Consider the following 22,388-nt stretch of genomic DNA (forward strand, 5'->3'; position numbering starts at 1 on the left):
TCGCTCTCCCTCCTTTCTTTACCCCCTTCGCTTGCTGCAGGCCTTTAAAATTCCAGGCCTCCAGCAGTGTTAACATCAGCTATGTAAGCGCTGATTTCAGCCATCCCCAGAAGCCTTCTCTGTACAGCATCCTGCCTACATGGAACACTATACAGAGAAGGTTTCTGGGGCAGGCCAAAGGCAGCACTTACATCACTGATGCTACCGGTGGTCCTGGAAGCTTGGAAGCCTCTGAGGTGGGGGCGGAGAGAGGAGGGAAAGCGATGCCTGACCACAGGGAAAGGGAAAGCGATGCCAGACCAAAGGAGAAGAGGAGTGGAGAGAGGAGGGAAAGCGTTGCCAGACCACAAGGGACGGAGAATGGGAAAGGGGGATAGAGAGAAGAGGGAGAGCGATGTGATGCCAGACCATAGGGGAAGGGGAAAAGGGTGGAGAGAGGCAGGAGAGCAATGCCAGACCAAAGGGGAAGGAGGAGGCGAGAGCAAGGATGAAGTGTAGGGGGGGGGGGGGCAGAAGCTGGACCCACCAGGGGGAGGGGAGAGAGAAAGTGGGATGCATGAGGTAGGGGAGACTGGGAAAAAGCTGAATCTAGGGAGGGGGAGAATGAGATGCAGTACTATGGGTCAGGGGAGAGAAAAGGGAGAAATGCCCCCCCCCCTTCTTTCTTCCTATCTCCTGCACTTCCACCACAGGACTGGGAATAGAGGGGCAGATGCTGAACATGGGGGGAATAGGGACAGGGACACAGAGGGGAGGTCATGGACAGGAGAAATAAGGAGCCAGAGAAAATGATGGTGGACATGAAGAGAGAGAAAAGTCAAACAGACAGGAGATAGTGGAAAGCAGAAGATGGATATGGATGGGGATGGGAAACAGAGGAGAGATAAAGATGGATAGAGGGAGAGATGCTGGAATGCATCATGTAAAAAGGAGATAGGGGGCGGGTGCTGAATGGAAGAGAGAGAGAGAGAGAGAGAGAGAGGGCAGAAAGTGGATGGAAGGGGCAGAAAAAGCAGGCACAAACACTGGATGGAAGGGAGAGAGAGAGAGAGAGGGCAGATGCTGGATGGAAGGGAGAGAGTAAAGAGAAGAAGAGGAAAGCAGAATCCAGAGACAAGAAAGGTAGAAATATTTATATCTATATATATCTATATATATCTATATATATCTATATCTATCTATATTTCTCTCTCTCTCTCCCTTCTATCTATCTATCTATCTATCTATCTATCTATCTATTTTTTTACATAAAGTAGTATTGTAGCTGTGGTAATAGAAAATGAAAATAAGATGATCTTTTTATTGGACTAATTTTAATACATTTTTTACTAACTTTCAGAGACCAATTTGGAGGCTTATTTTCAAAGCACTTAGCCTCCCAAAGTTCCATAGAAACATATGGAACTTAGCCTCCCAAAGTGCTTTGAAAATATGCCTCCAAGACTCCCATTCTCGGGTCAAGGCAGGATACCGTAATAGCATTATACTGCACTGACCAGAGGAAGGAGGTTTTGGCCTCTGAAAGCTAATTGAAAAATGTGTTAGTCCAATAAAATGGTATCTTATTTTTCATTTTTTGTTTTATTTCAATTTGTTAATTTGTAAAGTAACAGAGTAATGTGGAGGGGCATAATCGAACGTCACCGGCCAAATAGATCGCCGGCGATCTATGTTGGCGGCGGCACTACAGCTGGCCGGAACCGTATTATTGAAAAAGATGGCCGGCCATCTTTTTTTTCGATAATACAGTTTAGCCAGGCCAAATGCCTTGGAGTTCGCCGGGTTTGAGATGGCCGGGTTTGTTTTTCAGCGATAATGGAAAAATAAAATGCCGGCCATCTCCAACCTGGCAAAATCCAAGGCATTTGGTCATGGGAGGAGCCAGCATTTGTAGCGCACTGGTCCCCCTGACATGCCAGGACACCAGCTGGGAACCATAGGGGTCAGTGTGGTGAACTTCAGAAAAACCTCCCACATGCATAGCTCCCTTACTTTGGGTGCTGAGCCCCCCAACCCCCCCCCCCCCCCCACAAAACCCAATACCCACAAATGTACAACACTACCAAAGCTCTTAGGGGTGAAGGGGGCAACTACATGTAGGTACAGTGGGTTTTGGAGGGCTTCCATTACCAGCACAAGTGTTACAGGTGGGGGGGATGGGCCTGGGTCCGCCTGCCTTAAGTGCACTGCGGTACCCACTAAACGTGCTCCAGGGACCTGCATACACTCAGGCCTCTAGGACTTGTTGCTGCTGTATAACCTTGGCACACCAGTTGACACCTGAAGACTAATCTCTTTGAAAAAGTCCTTTATTTGAATAAGCACGTTTACTCACAGTTAACTGCAGATCAGAGGTTGTGCCCCACTGGCAAAGAGTTTCCATGGCTGGCAGAATGGTGTACAATGCTCTCTTTCAGCCACATTCAAGGGAAGAACTAAGTTCTCTAACGTGGGTAACACAGGAAAGGGAACTAAAACTGGCTTACAAAAATGGCCACTACCGCATGGACTACAACACAACAGGGCACACTCTGACCCAGTTAGCAGGGGGGGAAAGCACCATGGGAGTAGAGCCCAGTACCCTACACCCACCACAATGCATTGCTAATGTGACTGTGCAGGGCACCTAACAGAAAAGGTGTCACACTCACCCGAGAGCTACATCGCAACCAGGGAAAGGCTGTTGAAGGATACAACACATTCTGCTGTCATGGAGGTGGGTATGGCATTTGAGGCTGGCATACAGGCTGCCAAAAAAGGCTTTTAGTTTTATTTTTTTAGTATGGGAGGGGGTTGGTGACCACTGGGGGAGTATGGGGAGGTCATCCCCCATTCCCTCCAGTGGTCATCTGGTCATCTGGTGCACCTTTTTGAGGCTTGGTCGTGAAAATAAAAAGACCAAGTAAACCCGGCAATATACTGCTTATCGCTGTTTTTTTCCCATTATCGCCGAAAGCCGGCCATCTGGTAGCCATGCCCATGTCCCACCCATGTACTGCCTTCGCTTCGCCGCTGACATGCCCCTTTGAACTTTTGCCGGCGACACGAAGGGAAAGCAGCGATGTTGCCAAAAAAGCACCTTTCGATTATACTGATTTGGCCGCTTTTCCAAGATCGCCGGCCATCTCCCGATTTATGTCGGAAAATGGCCGGTGATCACTTTCGAAAATGAGCTGGATAGTAACATAGTAGATGACGGCAGAGAAAGACCTGCACGGTCCATCCAGTCTGCCCAACAAGATAAAATCATATGTGCTACTTTTTGTGTATACCCTACTTTGATTTGTACCTGTTCTCTTCAGGGCTCAGACCGTATAAGTCTGCCCAGCACTATCCCCTCCTCCCAACCACCAGTACCGCCTCCCACCACCGGCTCTGGCACAGACCGTATAAGTCTGCCCAGCACTATCCCCGCCTCCCAACCACCAGTACCGCCTCCCACCACCGGCTCTGGCACGGACCGTATAAGTCTGCCCAGCACTATCCCCGCCTCCCAACCACCAGTACCGCCTCCCACCACCGGCTCTGGCACAGACCGTATAAGTCTGCTCAGCACTATTACAAATATCCTGAAAACTCAACTGACTGGTGGTCCTCTAGCACAGATTTTAGACCCACTGCTTTACAAAATACAAGCTTATGCATGTATAATAAACTGAGCAGGAATAAATCTTGGAAAGAAAGATACTGTTTTTTTTTATCACTTCCAACCAAGCTCATGTTATCACTCTTTTTTTGAACCAGGAAGTGTGTCCTTAAGCAGCCAAGGGGTCTCTTCCCCAATCATTCCAGCAGATAACTCAGACACTAATGAAGAATCCCAGGTTTCAAGCACTTTCATCCTATGTTATGTACTGAGGACACATACTAAAAGCTCAGGAGGAGGCTGTAGCTCCTCTCCTTCCTCTTCCTTTAACTCATGTCTAAATCTATTAATGAAGCAAGAAAAACATGTTTATAGAGATAAAAGGATATTTCTCTTCTATGTTGCTGTCATCTGGGCTCAGAATCATCCAGTTTTTAACCTTTTTTGATATGCAAGCATGCTTATCAAAGTTTATCTTGAAAGACAATAGGAAAGCCTGATTAACTGCATATTTAATTTTAAATAAAGTATTTTCACAGACGTTTACAAGAAGTTATTTGCACAAATAATCTACAATTATAGATTACAAAAACAGTACATGAAAATAAAAGTTTGATTATAAAATCAACAAGTTCAAAGCTAACTTGGTGTATTTATAGGACTATTAGGATTAGGAACTAGTTGACAGACAGATGCCAGAGGGTGGAAGTTAATGGAATTCACTTAGAAGAAGGTAAGGTGACTAGTGGAGTGCCTCAAGGATTGGGGATGATTCTATTCAATATATTTGTGAACAACATTGCCGAAGGGTTAGAAGGTAAGTTTTGCCTTTGTGCAGATGATACCAGGATTTGTAATAGAGTGGACACTGGAGGGAGTGGAAAACATGAAAAAGGATCTGCAAAAGTTAGAAGAATGGTCTAATGTTTGGCAATTAAAATTCATTGCAAAGAAGGACAGAGTGATTCACTTTGGGAGTATAAATCCAAGAGAACCATATGTGCTAGGAGGTGAGAGCCTGATATGCACAGATAGGGAGAGGGACCTTGGGGTGATAGTATCTGAGGATCTGAAGGCGATGAAACAGTGTGACAAGGTGGTGGCCATGGCCATAGTCAGAAGGATGCTAGGCTGTATAGAAAGAGGCGTAACCAGCAGAAGAAAGGAGGTGTTGATGCCTCTGTATAAGTCATTGGTGAGGACCCACTTGGAGCATTGTGTTCAGTTTTGGAGGCCCTATCTCGCTAAAGTGTAAAAAGACTTGAAGCAGTCCAGAAGAAGGTGACAAAAATGGTATAGGGCTTGTGCCAAAAGACATATGACAAGAGACCGGAAGATCTGAATATATATATACACTAGAGGAGAGAAAGGACAGGAGAGATATAATACAGATGTTTAAATACTTGAAAGGTATTAATATAGAAACAAATATTTTGCAGAGAAGGGAAAACAGCAAAATACAGGACATGAATTGAGGTTGTGGGGTGGTAGACTTAGGAGTAATGTCAAGAAATTCTTTTCCACAGAGAGGGTAGTTGATGCCTGGAATGCCCTCATGGTGGTGGAGAAAAACACCATGATGGAATTCAAAAAGGCATGGGCTGAACACAGAAAATGAATGGTATTTAAAAAAGAAAAAAAATGGTTGCATGTATGTTTGCATATCGAGTGCTGCTTTAGATGGTGACTGGCTTTGAAGAACTAAGGCTGGTGCTGGGCTGATTTTGTGTGATCTGGGTCTCATACATGGAAATCCGATTTAGGATGGGCTGGAGAGGGCTTTGATGGAAACTCCAGTAATTTTGAACATGAGGACAGTGCTGGGCAGACTTTTATGGACCGTATCGCAATTGACAAGATAGATTTGGATAGGCTGGAGTGAGCTTTGATGGCTACTTCAGTAGCTGGAAACTAAGGACAAGGCCGGGCAGACTTCAACGGTCTATGTGCCAGAAATGTCAAAGAGAAACAATGATCATGTATTTTGTATCACATTCATTGCTGGTTTAATCATGACTTGATAATGAGACCTTTGGCTAGACTGGGTGGTCTGTTCAGGTCTTTATCTGCCATCATTTACTATGTTACTATTAGGTAAATACTTGAACTGGCCTTAGGAGAGAGAGGATGTAGATGTATATCAGGTAAAGTACAACTCTGAGGAAAACTAAAGACTCACATGTTCTGTTCCAAGTAACCAACTTTTCAAAATTATAGTGGAAGTTCCTCTGAAGAAAGTTTATTGCTTTTCCCAGAAAATGAAGTCAGTCTGAGAAAAGAAATAAATCTCTTTTCCCAAAAGAAGAACACCACACACAGGGCTTGCTGTTTTTTTTTTTTTTTTTTGTATTGTCCTTTGAGATGTGAACCCTTTGGTGTTTTATACAATGTACAAAGATAGAGGCCCCCTCCTCAGCCTTTACTGAATTCCAGAATCTCTGGATAGGAACAGTATTGAAATTGCACAGATGTGAAGCTTGTTAGCAGTCCTATTCATCAAAATGTCAACCTTAGCTTTTGTTCATTCCTGCATATTTCATAAACATTTATAATTCAACTATCTTAAATAGTAAGTGTTAAAAATACATCTTGCAGTGCATTGACTCACTTCATTCATAAACCAGGCATTATGGCTGTGGACTCTTTAACACAGTGGCGTTCCTAGGGGGGCTGACACCTGGAGCGGATCGTCGATGCGCCCCGCGCCCCAGGTGCAGTGCCCCCGGATGCAGTGTGACCCCCCCCACGAAAGAAACCCCCGGGTGCACGCCGCTGGGGGGGGTGCCGCGCACCTGTCTGTCGTTCGTTCCATGCTCCCGCTCTGCCCCGGGAACAGGAAGTAACCTGTTCCGGGGCAGAGGGAGCATGGAATGAACGACGGACAGGCGCACGCGGCACCCCCCCAGTGGCATGCACCCGGGGCGCACCGCACCCCCCGCCCCCCCCCCCCCCAGGAACACCACTGCTTTAACAGGTCTCCTTGGGAAATGCAAATATCAATAGGGAAGCAGGTTTGCACTGGGATGTGACTGTCCAGGGAGGGGAAGAAGTAAGAAATTAGGGGGAAAACATATAAAAGAAAAAAGTAGTTAACTTCCAAGAATGTAACTATAGTAAAAGCCCACAAACAAAGGAAGAAGCATGCTTTTTCCAAATCCTCTTCCCATATTAAGTTCAGAACTCAGGTTTTTATACTGGTCAATTCAGTTCACCCATCCTTAGAAATGTAAACACACCTGTGATGCTGTGAGAACAGGAGGCAGAATACAGGGGGAGGGAGCCTCCTAGCACCTGCTGGGGTGAGAGAGGATTCATGCTGAGTTCAGGAATGAAAACATTTCCATGCCTTTTGAAACATAGTTAGCATCTTCCCATTGAGCTCTTCACCAAACAAATGCAGCCCTAGGAAGTACAAAAGTAACCAACTTCTCTATCTCTAGTTATGGTATTAAAATGTATCCGGTTTAATAAGGAGGAAAGAGATTTTCCTTTAATCTACTTCTAAAGATTCACATATTTTGACTTTGCATCACATGGGTTATATTCTGTTCTTCGCCCTACTGAAATTTTGTACTTGTGCAGTATTAAAATGTAATGATGTAATATATTATAGGCAGTAAAAAAAAGGTTCTGTATGTTGTATTCTAGCTGTAAGAGTGCTGTCAATATTTTAGGACTGATCAGAGACATATTTTTTTGCAGGACATGTTTTTAAGCACCAATGGCTTATGTTATTGATTCTTAAGATTTTCATATCAAAGGAACACACTGCAAAAGATACTGGTTTTGCTACTATTGCTTAAAGGAAGTTTTTATGCCTATGATGTAGCTCTTGAAGGTTTGTGAGAACATAGAAGTTACAGACTGAGCTCTGAGGTTTTTCCTCTTTTATCACAAATATCCCTTTCTTGATATCAAAGATTTTGTTAAGAATATTATATGAATGATTGGTTTGTTTATGTCTTCAGTTCTATTTTTTGTATTGATGTTTTCTTCTCGTCCCCACCCTGATGCATCCAGCGGACCTTAGTGGCTGGGCCAGTGCCAGTCCAGAGCTAAGTATTTAGGTACTGAATGTATTGTAACTGGAAAGTTGTTGCTGCTACCAAGTCTTTTCAAACTATGGAGTAGAGGAATGGCCTAATGGTTAGTACAGTCGGTTGCAGACCAGGGGAACTTGGTTCAATTCCTTCGGCTGCTTGATGGTCAGCAGCGGCTTGAGATCCTGGGGAGCCAGGCTTAGTTCCCTCTGCAGCTCTGTGTGACCCTGGGCAAGCCACTTAATCCTTCATCACCCGGAGTATAATATAATAATAGATTGTGAGCCCATTAGGGACAGTATCAGTGCCTGAAAAAGAAAATTGTAAACCACTTAGGTCTAGGTGGTAAATAAATGCATAAATATTATGACTAACCCCAGTAAAGACAGGTGTCTGGGTCTTTATCTTGCTTTCTCTGAGAATACCAGTTATGCGAGGGCTCTTTCTTAAGACAAGTGTCCTACTTTGAGCTCCAGCACAAGCTGTCACTCCTTTTTTGATTTTATGATTTATTCCTGAACTGATTGTGCTTTGTTTTTTCTTTTGCAGTATGCACAGGCCTACGTGCCTGCCAGCCTTGAGAATGTGGGCTCTCCTGCCTTTCTCATTTTGTTTTGTATTGTAACATTATGTTGTTTGCCCTCATCACATCTTGAACACCAGCATTACTTAAAGATAGTTGACAAACATAGATCTTTTTGAATAATTAATGTTCTCTTTTGAGGTGCAATAACTGTTATAGCCCCATTCATGACCAAAAATTTAACTTTTTATGGGATGTTTTTTCCCACCTTGTCAAGGCTGGTGGTATGTGAACATTTTGTCCACCCTGTTTGCATGTACACAAGTCAGAACTGTATAAGTTAACCTGTTTGAAAAGACCACTATTCTGGTTTCTTTTCCAAAAAATATTTTACTATTAATGATCTATTTTGAAATAAAATTTATTGGCTTTTCTATTCTTGTCTACAAACACTGAAAATACAACTGAAACTACAGTGAGAAAGAATAATGGAATTCAGTAATGTCATGGGAGCAAGTCGATAGATATGTCTGAAACATTTAACAAAGTTGAGATTAGCACATAAATTCCACCAGGGCATATAAAAATATTTTCTTTTAATGATGCCACATGTTCAGAAATCATAGCCATAAGTTTAGAAGGTTATTCAAACATTATCACATGCAAACACCAGAACAAGCATCCATACACACATTGCAAAAGTAAACAACAATTTCAACAGAGTATATCCAAAACTTTGGAAGGCTAAGTGCTTTGAAAATGAGCCCCTAAGGGTCCTGAGTATTGGATCCATCAGATAATCATGTCTCCACCATTCAGGTTATATACTTAAGCCAGGTATTTCTTTATAGTGGGCATGTATTCGTCATTGATCCATGTTTTTCAACATTTTAACTTTGAACTGCAATATTCAATATTCAATCTTATAACATCTTATATACTTAGCTTAAAAGAGCTTTCATTGTTCTTTTTTCTATTTTCTTTTATGAATTCTTGTTTTCACAAGTAATCATTCATCTCAGAGACATCTTTAAACCGACATGAAATCATGTTTCGCACAAATCGCTGTGTCAAGGAGCGTCTCCCCTGTATAAGCTGGAAACATAAACGTCTCCTCTGTCTAAGCTAGAAACATATCCGTTGCTTCAAATTATACAAAATGCTGCAATTACACTTGATTTTTCTCATTGCAGAAAAGGGATAGTGTTTCCACCTGTTTTTGTGGAGTTACATTGGTTGCCTGTGGAGGACAGGATTAAGTTCAAGTTTTCTTGTTCGATCTACAAGATCTTAAATGGGGAGTGTCCATTGTTTATGATATCTTACTTTGAATTTCAGCTCAACAATAGAACTAGCTGTAATTTGTTTTGCTTTCTATACTCATTTGGCCGTTCAAGCATCAAAATTATGGAAGGATTTGTTCCCTTTTGTTAAATTTTCCTTTGGATTTTAATCTTTTTTTTCAAGAAGAATTTAAAAACTACTCTTTTTAGTAGATTTGTCTTACAATAAACTTCCCAAGAATATGTCCTGGTTTTCTTGATGTAAACCGCTTAGAAACTGGCAGTAGATGCGATATAAAAGTAAAGGTATAATGTAATGTAAAGTTTTGTTCAACCATCCTTTGGGTTCAAAAAGCAATACCATGTGCATGTTAGGTCTGGATAAACAAATTAAAATCATAAAAGTTTAAAGCCAATGCCCCAATTAAGTACTACATGGTAGCAATAATGAAACAGTGATGGAATATCCCTATAGCAGGCAGCCAACATATCAATTTTAAGAACATAAGAACAGCCAACCTGTAAAACCAAACCTAAAAACACAACCAGTGTAGCGCCCCATGTCCCTCCCTGCCCCCCTTGACTGATAATAGTAACATAGTATGTGACGGCAGATGAAGATCTAAATGGTCCATCCAGTCTGCCCAGCAGTCACACTGTGCATATCAGCCTCACCTCCTAGGACAAACAGATCCCTTGGGTTTCTACTCCCCAAATGCATTACTTTGCATTTTTCGCATTACATTTAATTGCCAGACATTAGACCATTCTTCTAAATTTTGCAGATCCCTTTTCATGTTTTCCACTCCATCCAGGGTGTCCACTCTGTTACAAATCTTGGTATCATCCATAAAAATGCATACCTTACCTTTTAATCCTTTGGCAATGTCACTCACAAATATTTTGAACAGAATTGGATGGAGCAATGATCTTTGAGGCACTCCACTACTCACCTTTCTTTTCTCCGAGTGAATTCCATTGACCACCACCTCTGGCGTCTGTCCGTCAACCAGTTTCTAATCCAGTTCACCACTTTGGGTCCTAACTCCAACCTTTCAAGTTTATTCAAGAGCCTTCTATGAGGGACATGTCAAAGGCTTTGCTGAAATCCAAGTAGATTACATCTAGTGCTCGTCCTCGATCCAGTTCTCTGGTTGCCCAGTCACATTCAATCAAATTCATTTGGCACGATTTACCTTTGGTAAAGCCATGTTGCCTCGGATCTTGTAACTCATTGGATTCCAGGAAATTCACTATCCTTTCCTTCAGCAATGCTTCCATTACTTTTCCAATAACCAAAGTGAGGCTTACCAGCCTGTAGATTCCCACTTCTTCCCTGTTGTCACTTTTGTGAAGAAGAACCACATCCGCTCTTCTCCAATACCATGGAACCTCTCCCATCTCCAAGGATTTATTAAACAATTTAAGAGAACCTCTCTCTAAGTTCCCTCAATATCCTGGGATGGGACTTATCTAGTCCCATGGCTTTGTCCACCTTCAGTTTTTTAAGTTGTTCATAAACACTTTCTTCTGTGAATGGTATGATATCCACTCCATTCTTATATGTACTTTTGCCAGCCGATCGAGGTCCTTCTGCAGGATTTTCTTCTGTGAACATGTCTTTCACAATACTCACCATGTATGAGTATCGCACCTGCATGGCACTTGGACGGACGCTTCATAGAGGGAGGAGGAGGAGGTGGAGGCAGATACAGTGGTGGAAATAAGTATTTGATCCCTTGCTGATTTTGTAAGTTTGCCCACTGACAAAGACATGAGCAGCCCATAATTGAAGGGTAGGTTATTGGTAACAGTGAGAGATAGCACATCACAAATTAAATCCGGAAAATCACATTGTGGAAAGTATATGAATTTATTTGCATTCTGCAGAGGGAAATAAGTATTTAATCCCTCTGGCAAACAAGACCTAATACTTGGTGGCAAAACCCTTGTTGGCAAGCACAGCGGTCAGACGTCTTCTGTAGTTGATGATGAGGTTTGCACACATGTCAGGAGGAATTTTGGTCCACTCCTCTTTGCAGATCATCTCTAAATCATTAAGAGTTCTGGGCTGTCGCTTGGCAACTCGCAGCTTCAGCTCCCTCCATAAGTTTTCAATGGGATTAAGGTCTGGTGACTGGCTAGGCCACTCCATGACCCTAATGTGCTTCTTCCTGAGCCACTCCTTTGTTGCCTTGGCTGTATGTTTTGGGTCATTGTCGTGCTGGAAGACCCAGCCACGACCCATTTTTAAGGCCCTGGCGGAGGGAAGGAGGTTGTCACTCAGAATTGTACGGTACATGGCCCCATCCATTCTCCCATTGATGCGGTGAAGTAGTCCTGTGCCCTTAGCAGAGAAACACCCCCAAAACATAACATTTCCACCTCCATGCTTGACAGTGGGGACGGTGTTCTTTGGGTCATAGGCAGCATTTCTCTTCCTCCAAACACGGCGAGTTGAGTTCATGCCAAAGAGCTCAATTTTTGTCTCATCTGACCACAGCACCTTCTCCCAATCACTCTCGGCATCATCCAGGTGTTCACTGGCAAACTTCAGACGGGCCGTCACATGTGCCTTCCGGAGCCGGGGGACCTTGCGGGCACTGCAGGATTGCAATCCGTTATGTCGTAATGTGTTACCAATGGTTTTCGTGGTGACAGTGGTCCCAGCTGCCTTGAGATCATTGACAAGTTCCCCCCTTGTAGTTGTAGGCTGATTTCTAACCTTCCTCATGATCAAGGATACCCCACGAGGTGAGATTTTGCGTGGAGCCCCAGATCTTTGTCGATTGACAGTCATTTTGTACTTCTTCCATTTTCTTACTATGGCACCAACAGTTGTCTCCTTCTCGCCCAGCCTCTTACTGATGGTTTTGTAGCCCATTCCAGCCTTGTGCAGGTGTATGATCTTGTCCCTGACATCCTTAGACAGCTCCTTGCTCTTGGCCATTTTGTAGAGGTTAGAGTCTGACTGATTCACTGAGTCTGTGGACAGGTGTCTTTCATACAGGTGACCATTGCCGACAGCTGTCTGTCATGCAGGTAACGAGTTGATTTGGAGCGTCTACCTGGTCTGTAGGGGCCAGATCTCTTACCGGTTGGTGGGGGATCAAATACTTATTTCCCTCTGCAGAATGCAAATAAATTCATATACTTTCCACAATGTGATTTTCCGGATTTAATTTGTGATGTGCTATCTCTCACTGTTACCAATAACCTACCCTTCAATTATGGGCTGCTCATGTCTTTGTCAGTGGGCAAACTTACAAAATCAGCAAGGGATCAAATACTTATTTCCACCACTGTAAGTCACATAAACCCCTAAGAAGTCGTGACCTTCCCAGAATCTGACAGAAAGGTACATATGGGATCTCTAAATTATGTCTCTTCTCAGGCCTTAAAATGGTTCCCATGGGCATTCATTGGTAGAAATTCTTTTCCTGCAATAGACTCACAAATCTTGGATATAGCAAGGCAGGGAACTAAACTTAAAATTTCTGGGATCATTACACATGTGCATGTATGAACCTAATCAAGGATCTACTTACTTACATGGGAAGTACAATTCAATAACGTTTTACCTGGTCCTATTCCCCCTGATCGCATATGTCCCATTGCCGTCTCTGCTGGTGGGTGGAAATCTGCCTCTGCTATCACAGCGGGGTCAGTGGCGATTCCAGCCCATGCCTCAGTACTATGTTTTGCAGAATGCAGCACGCCACAATGATTTGCACACCTTTCTTAAGGGAATACTGCAACGCCCCTCCTGAAAGATGTAGGCAACAGAAACTGCTCTTCAGCACACCATTCCTTGTTTTGATGTGCAAAGTGTTATAGCGTTCCTCCGTGGGGGTATGCGGTATGCCCACTAGGGTCATCAGTCATAACTGTACACTTCATGAAACTGCTCCCAGATACACATCTCACCTTTGCTCCCTTATCTTGTCCCCTGAATGCTCTGAAACCCCACCTAAAACCTACAGCCCCCAACTGTACAGCACTACAATAGCCCTTATAGGTGAAGGGGGGACCTATATGTGGGTACAGTGAAGTTTTGGTGACTTTGGAAGGGGTCACAGTTTCTACCACAAGTATGACAGGTAGAGTGAGATAGAGACCTGGGTCCCCACTCCCTAGAGCACTGTACCGAACACTAGACTACTCCAGGGACCTGCATGCTGCTCTAATAGACCTGACTATAACATCTGAGGCTGTCATAGAAGCTGGTAAGTCATATTTTTATTCATATTTTTTTTGGGGTTAGAAGGTGGTCAGTGACCACTGGGAGATATTAGGGGGTCATCTCTGATTCATTCCAGTGGTCATCTGCTCATTTAGAGGGGTATAATAGAAAGGGACGTCCAATTGTTTTGGGGTTTGTCCTCACAGGACGTCCCTGTGAAGGGGTGGGAAAACCCGTATTATTGAAACAAGATGGATGTCCATCTTTCATTTCGATAATACGGTCGGGGATGCCCAAATCTGGAAATTTAGGTCGACCTTAGAGATGGTCATCCATAGACTTGGTCGTTTCTGATTTTCAGCAATAATGGAAACTGAGGACGGCCATCTCAGAAACGACCAAATGCAAGCCCTTTGGTCATGGGAGGAGCCAGCATTTGTAGTGCACTGATCTCCCTGACATGCCAGGACACCAACCGGGCACCCTAGGGAGCACTGCAGTGGACTTCAGAAATTGCTCCCAGGTACATAGCTCCCTTATCTTATGTGCTGAGCCCCCCAAAACCCACTACCCACAACTGGACACAACTACCATAGCTCTTATGGGTGAAGGTGGGCACCTAGATGTGGGTACAGTGGGTTTCTGGTGGGTTTTGGAAGGCTCACATTTACCACCACAAGTGTAACAGGTAGGGGGAGATGGGCCTGGGTCCACCTATCTGAAGTGCACTGCACCCACTAAAACTGCTCCAGGGACCTGCATACTGCTGCGATGGACCTGAGTATGACATTTGAGGCTGGCATAGAGGCTGGCAAAAAATATTTTTAAATAATTTTTTGAGGGTGGGAGGGGGTTAGTGACCACTGGGGGAGTGAGGGGAGGTCATCCCCTATTCCCTCCAGTGGTCATATAGTCAGTTTGGGCACCTTTTCGTGACCTGGTCATAACAAAAACAGGACTAAGTGAAGTCGTCTACAAGTGCTTGTCAGGGACGCCCTTTTTTTTCAATTATGGGTTGAGGATGCTCATGTGTTAGGTAAGCCCAAGTCCCACCTTTGCTATGCCTCCAAAACGCCTCCGGGAACTTTGGTCATCCCCGCAACAGAAAGCAATTGTGGACGCCCAAAATCGGCTTTCGATTAAGCCGATTTGGTCGAACCTGGAAGAAGGAAGCCCATCTTCCGATTTGTGTCAAAACATGGGTGTCCTTCTCTTTCGAAAATAAGCCTGATAGCAGTGGTGTACCAAGGGGGGTGGAGCGGTGGGGGCAGTACGCCCCGGGTGCAGGCCGCTGGGGGGGGGGGGGTGCCATACGCCTGTCGGCTCTGTTCGTTCCGTGCTCCCTCTGCCCTGGAACAGGTTACTACAGAAATAGAAAGATGCAGACAAAAACTGAACTAGAAACCTCAAGAATCTAGATTCTGTATGTTATGTGATACTGGAGAAACAGAAATAGACATGCACATCCTATAGCACCGTGCAAAATGCATAAACATCAGAGATGCACATTTCCATAAAGAAGCATAGAAAATCATATTTTTCACAAAAGAATGAGCAGGAAAAACTCTGTTTAATCCTGTAGAAAAAGGAGAAACAGCAGCTGTAGCAGCAAAATATGGAGTATCTCACCACCTGGCCCTTTAGTGGAAATGCTCTATACTTTGATTTAAATCCCTTCTTGTCGAGTAGGGATTTAAATTCATGGATGACACTGGATTTGGATTTAATTATTCACTTTTACCAAATCCAAGCTCAAGGCGAGTTTCAATCAGGTAAGTTATTTCCCTGCCCAAGTGGCCTTATAATCAAATCCCATTACCTCTACCCTTTCCCTTGTAATCTAAGCTGCACTTGAGACACTAGAGGTTGAATTAACCTGCCTATGGAGCACCAGTGGCTGCTTGTCTACTTTAGTCTTCTCAGGAATGTTCAGTGTCTCTTGGTATTTTGTGAAATAACCTACAACAAGCAAAACACAATCTGCCCGATATTCAATGCTATCTAACTGTCCAGGAATGGCTACTGGCTGGTTAGTCTTAAGACGGCTAAGCGCTAATATTTTGCACGAGTTAGCCGGCTATCTCAGCTGAATATTAACCCTTAGTGACTAGGCCGGTAACCAGCTTTGTAGCGCAACATAACCAGTTAGCATCAATATTCATTGGCTCGCCGACTTTGTTTAGCGGCCAGATAGACCTGTTTAAATAGCGGGTCCATCTTTGGCCACTAGAACTTAGCCAGTCAGCTGATGAATATCAGCTTAATTAGCTATATCAATAGCAGACAAAAAAAGCCTAGAAATTCAATGTCAGTCATTGGATACAACCCGGCATTGAATTCCTGGGTTCATTGCCGACCTAGGTCTAAATATCTGCCCTAGTATCTTCTCCCCTCAAAAATGTTGACTGCAGTCTTCTGTCGTTATAGATGTGGTATCTCATTTGGTTAGAGGCATTACTTGCTATGTGCTGGTTTGTGTCAGGCACATGTCTCACATCCAGCAATTCGACATTCTGAGAGTAATGTTTTATGCAACACCTAGTAAAAGAACTTTTTAAGGCACCTTTGTTGAGCCTATTAAGACCAGTAGGTGCCTCCTTGTCTCTATAAAATATTAGCATAAATGGAAAGCAAAGATATCTACACAAGCCTTAGAACTGATGCAAATGTCTGTGCCAATATTTGTCAAGTACATACTTAAATTGTAGTACTTTATAATGTGTGTGTGTACTTATGTGGTCCACCCAAATTCTACTCCTGTGCACACCCACCGACAATATACATGCCCTCATGTCATGGTGTATACTTTACCACTAATTACTATTTCATAAAATGTTATTTACACATGTATGTGGATACATTTGTCCAAAAATGACTAAAATATCCCAAAGTGGGCAGAACCTTTGCCTCTTAAACTATATGTCTTCTTATAGGATTACCTTCTGTATGTCTTTTCCCAGTTGAGCCAACATTGAAGTGATATTTCCCTTCTGTTGATATGTTGAATTTCTTTGTGGCATTCATTTATTTATTCCTAGAACATTTATATTCCACCAGTCTGAAGGTAAGCCCCTCAGGATTACTTCCTTTGCCTCTTTTGGAATCATTTTTTTTTACCACATAGCACAAGGTCACTTTCAATCCTTAGTAAATGTTTACCTTGCCAGTAGTATACCTGCTATGGAAACCATTTTATCCTGCAAGGCCATCCAGCCTCTAATCTTTTTCAGCAAGTTGAGATCTGGGTCTGCTTGTGTGGTTTTCAGTTTACCTACCATCTGTTCTACGACAATAACATGATAGTAAAGAATGGCTGAATAAGACCAACATGGACCATCTCATTTTCCCACTTGAAATTCATGTAGTTTGAATATATATGTGTATCAGTTTCCATATGACCTCTAGTACTAACCCCTCCCCTTGGGTTTTATCTGACCTCTCTATATCAAGTTTATCCAAAGCTTGTAACAGTGATGACTTCTGTCACCTCTGTTAATAGGCCATTCCAGGCCTTTCCACCTGTAACCTTTATTTCTTTCAAGATCAGTATGTTACAAGCCCCCTTCCGTGTTAAACTCCTGCCTCTTCATGTTTATTTAAGTTTGGGTTTTGACCATGATAACTCCATGAAGGTCTTCCAAACCTAGTGCAATATATCCAACTGCTATTTTTGAGCTGAATCTGCTGGTCCGTGCCAGCGACCTGTATACTTTCATGGTGCCAGTTACCCAGTCCTTTTATTTTTATCCTCTTGTTACTAGGGATCCTCTGCATATACTTCATACTTTTTTGAATTTCATTACTGTTGTTGTCTCCACCACTGCCTCCAAGAGGGCATAAATCACTCCTTTGTGCAGTCGCTCATGATAGTGCATCTGCAGTTCTTTGACTGACTGGTACAGTCAACAGATAAAACAAGAAAAGCTTTTAGGAAGTACTGTCTGTCCCTTGAGTTCTGAACATACTTCCAGGACTGGTATTAAAGGTGAGAAGTGCTGGTAGCATATCTGCAGCTAATAGATATTTTGGTTGGGGGAGGGGACATGAAATATAGGCAGACATGGAGAGAAGAATGGAGGTGCTGGTGTGATAGTTGCAAAGATGGGAGGGGGCAAATACTGGAATTCAAAGAGTTTATAATGAAAGGGAACTAATGCTGGGTAGGAGGGATCCATAACCCCACCACTCATTCATAAAGAAATCTTTCTTGTACATCCTGCTAGCTCATTTCAAAGGTAAAGGGGTGAGGATAAGTTTGAAGACACCTTCAATGTTTTTCACCAAGGGCACTATTTTCCCTAGTTCTGGATTTGCCTATATTGTTCCCATCTTCTTTAGAAAGTATAGGCTGCTTTCAGAAATGTAACCAAGTCTTACCTGCTGTGCTCTTAGGCATGTTAGAGGCAGTGTGGACAAATCTGGGAAGTATTTTGAGACTTTCAGTCACATGAGAAAGTTGGGGTACTTTGCATAATTTATGGTGGATATCTATGTGTGTGTGGGGGGAGGGGGGCACGGTGTCAGACCCTAATGTTTAAGTCAACCAGTACTTCTTAATTACAAATATCTCCTCAGATATCTTTCAGGGTCATCCAGGATAGGAGGATTCTAGGGACTGGCCACCTGAGAGTTATCCTGGGCGAAGGGAAAAGAGGTGGGATTTGATATACTACCTTTCTGTGGTTACAATGAAAGTGGTTTACATATTATATGCAGGCCCTTATTTTGTACCTGGGACAATGGAGGGTTAAGTGGCTTGCCCAGAGTCACAAGGAGCTGCAGTGGGAATTGAACCCAGCTCTCCAGGCCACTGCATTAACCACTGGGCTACTCCTAGAAGGGCACTTTAGTCCTGTCGCTGCATTTCTCCTCTTTGTCCTCCTTAACCTTCTTCTCCCTTATCATCTCCAGTTGCTCCTGATTCTGTCCTCCTGATTCTAGTGGAAACCTGTCTCTCTCTCTACCAATGTTCTGGCCACTGTTTCATTGTCCAGGATCTAGAACCCTTCCACACTCTGCAAAACCAGGCAACAGCAGACCTCCATTTTATGTAGTAATTTCAATCAGTGTTTCCTGCAGGCACTTGATACACCAAACTAAGTAATTGCAGTTTTGTGCTTTTTAATGTCTAGTGCACAACTTTGCATGGTAGGCAGAATTGCTGAGATGCATAATTAATTCCTTGTTAATATACACCAGCAAGAGGCATATGTATGCTGACACATCAACCCACGTGGTGACTTATGCTGACCTAACTGGCTGTTGATTCTGCAAAAGTGTGCTTACATTTTAGTTAATTGACTCGTTCAAGAAAACACATTACGGCAATGATTTTATTTCTGAAAAATCCAGCTAGCAGTTTTGAGTTAAAGAATGTTTGCTCAAATAAAGATAAGTTTGCCACTTGGAAAGTCTGTTCTAATGTCGTAGTTTTATGCATCAACATACGCAGGTACTGTATATTTTACACAGACAGTATATTGGACAAGGATTGCCATACTAGCTTTAGTAAACTGTACAAAGACTCAGACAATGACACAAGAGCGGCAATGTAGTCTCCATGGAAACACTTCAGAAAAGTCTAAACTCAATCAGCCTATGTTCACAGCATCAAGGACTTCCATTCTTGGTATATTTCTGTACACTGTGCAACAAAATATTCTTAGCTGTCCTGTGCCGTGCTCATGGTTGAGGTATTTTTATCCTGTCTGAAACCCTTGAAAATAATAAGCATATAAATAATTTGGCCAACACTAAAACAAGCTTTTATTCTTTACTTGGAGATTTCTTCTTAACATAGCTTCTAAATTAATTTTTTGCACTTTGTAATGATTTCTAATAGGCCAGTATAAAAAGTACTCAAAAATTCTGCTCTCTGAGTTTCAGACCACCTAGGCCTCTTCTATGAACATGACCTGCATGTTTGATCTGACTTGCAAATTGGTGTAAAATTGATCATGGATTTTCCTGGGTGGCATGTGACAGAGTGGTGGCCAGCCCACCCAGCTTCAGGAGTAAATAAAAGAAATAAGATGTTGGGAGAAAATAAGACATTCAGTCCAGTTTTGTTATAGACTTTTAATAAAACCATTCTGTTGTAGACTACCTTGCACAACAATTCAACAGGAATGATGGTGAATAACCAATAAAGAAAATCAAATGAATTTAAACCCAATAACAAACAAAAGAGAACCAACTCGAAGCCGTACAGATCAGGCAGCTATATTGGCATGCCATGTTCTGATAGGGTTGTAGCACGGTATATGAAACTGGTATGGCCAAACAGGGTGCAAGGGGAGGCAGGGGCACCAAAACCTGTACCCCATCCATTGCCCCTTCCCCTCCGCTTTGCTGTAACATTGTGGGTGAGGCAGGAGTGCTAAGGGTTGTGTCACACAGGGTGCATTTCTGGCTCGATATGCTCCTGACTGATACCATAAATAACGGCTTCGTTTTAGTAGAGCTATGGAATCAAATATTTAAACATGGAGAGCTATGCCATCCATTAAGAAAAATGCAAACCAGCCCTCATTATTCCAAATGACTTTCATTTCTGTTCGTCGGCCTTACATTTATTTTTCATTTCTTGCCTAGGGAGCCCTGCCAAAAGGCCTGAGGATACTTAAATGGGGAAAATGATAGATTAAGGGTTAAGGATTAAAAGTATCTGATATGCTTATTATGTAGTCTTTCTGCCCACAGTATAATTGTTTCCAGGGGATAAAACGTACTGAGGCAAACAATACATTGTCTGCAGAATCACTAAAGCTTGGATGAAAGTAAGGCTTAGACAAAATAAAATTAAATTATATCAGATTGACATCCTCTGACTTTCAGTTTTATAACCTTATGAACAGCAGAATTTATATCAAATAAAAATGCATTTGTTTTCTTAGATTCATGAAAAAGACTGGAAAATATAGGGTGGTTTTTATAATATACATGTACGACGAAATGAAAACTCCCGTGTTTGACAATTGGCTTAAATCTTTCCAACTATTTTTATAAGCCAATATGAATTTCAGAAGCCTAGATTTGATCAGTTCAGTGATCTAGTTCACTTAGAGGGGCATAATCGAACGGCGCCGGCGATCTATTTTGGCGGCGGCGCAACAGCTGGCCATAACTGTATTATCGAAAATGATGGCCGGCCATCTTTTGTTTCAATAATACGGTTCGAACCGGCCAAATGCCTTGGATTTAGCTGGGTTTGAGATGGCCGCTTTTGTTTTCCAGCGATAATGGAAGCTAAAAAGCGGCCATCTCAACCCCAGCTACATCCAAGGCATTTGGTCGTGGGAGGAGCCAGCATTTGTAGTGCACTGGTCCCCCTGACATGCCAGGACACCAACCGGGCACCCTAGGGGGCACTTCTAAAAATTAAAAAAAAAAACCACAAATACCTCCCAGGTGCATAGCTCCCTTACCTTGGGTGTTGAGCCCCCCAAATCTCCCCCAAACCCACTCCCCACAACTCTACACCATTACCATAGCCCTTATGGGTGAAGGGGGGCACCTACTTGTGGGTACAGTGGGTTTTTGGGGGGTTTGGAGGGCTCAACACTTAGCACCACAAGTGTAACAGCTGGGGGGGGGGGGGGACGATGGACCTGGGTTTGCCTGCCTGAAGTGCACTGCACCCATTAAAAACTGCTCCAGGGATTTGCATACTGCTGTCAGGGAGCTGGGTATGACATTTAAGGCTGGCATACAGGCTGGCAAAAAAGGTTTTTATTTTTATTTTTTTAGTGTGGGAGGGGGTTGATGACCACTGGGGGAGTATGGGGAGGTCATCCCCCATTCCCTCCGGTGGTCATCTGGTGAGTTGGGGCACCTTTTTGAGGCTTGGTCGTGAAAATAAAAGGACCAAGTAAACCCGGCAAAATACTGATTAACGCCACTTTTTTTCCATTATCCGCAAAAGCCGGCCATCTGGTAGCCACGCCAGTGGCGTAGCGAAGGGTGGGCTTAGGTGGGCCCAGGTCCACCCACTTTGGGCTCAGGCCCACCCAGTACCAGCATAGCTATAATGTGGCTGGCAGGGATCCCCAAGCCCCACCAGCCGAAATCTCCTAACAACTGTCCCTCCTGTATACCTTGTAAATAGCAGATCTTCGCCTGCAGTGAGCAGTGACTGATGCATACTGCTCGCACCGGCCCCATAGCCTTCGCTCTGATGTATTCTTGCTTAGGCGGTAACAGGAAATTACATCAGAGGGAAGGGTATGCAGCCAACATCAGCAGTGTGTATTAGTTGCTGCCCGTTGCTGGTGAAAATCTGCTATTTAAAAGGTATACGGGAGAGGGGAGGATATTTGAGAGACCATATGGCATGCAGGTGAGAGAAGGAGAGACCACATCATCTGTGGGATGAGGCGGGGTCTTCTGCCCACCCATCTTGGGCCCAGGCCCACCCAAAATTAGGTGTCTGGCCACGCCCCCTTGAACTTTCGCTGGCTCAGTGATGGGAAAGTGGCAATGGTGTCAAAAAAGCAGCTTTCAATTATACCGATATCGCCGGCGATCACTTTTGAAAATAAGCCTGATAGTGACAGTATGGACACAATTCTCAAAAAGGGTGTCAACATTTATGAGTCATATTTTCATGGGTATATAAGAACACTTACACGTCTAAGTGTTCTTATCGAAAGCTAGCATAAATGCACCATAATTTATGTATGCACATTTATGACAGGTCTATGATTTGTGGAAATGTTAATTTCTAAATGCAACATTTACATGCCCAACTGTGCAATGTTTTCCATAAGAATAG

The sequence above is a fragment of the Microcaecilia unicolor genome, chromosome 1 (genome assembly GCF_901765095.1).
Source record: "Microcaecilia unicolor chromosome 1, aMicUni1.1, whole genome shotgun sequence".
NCBI classification, from domain to species: Eukaryota; Metazoa; Chordata; class Amphibia; order Gymnophiona; family Siphonopidae; genus Microcaecilia; species Microcaecilia unicolor.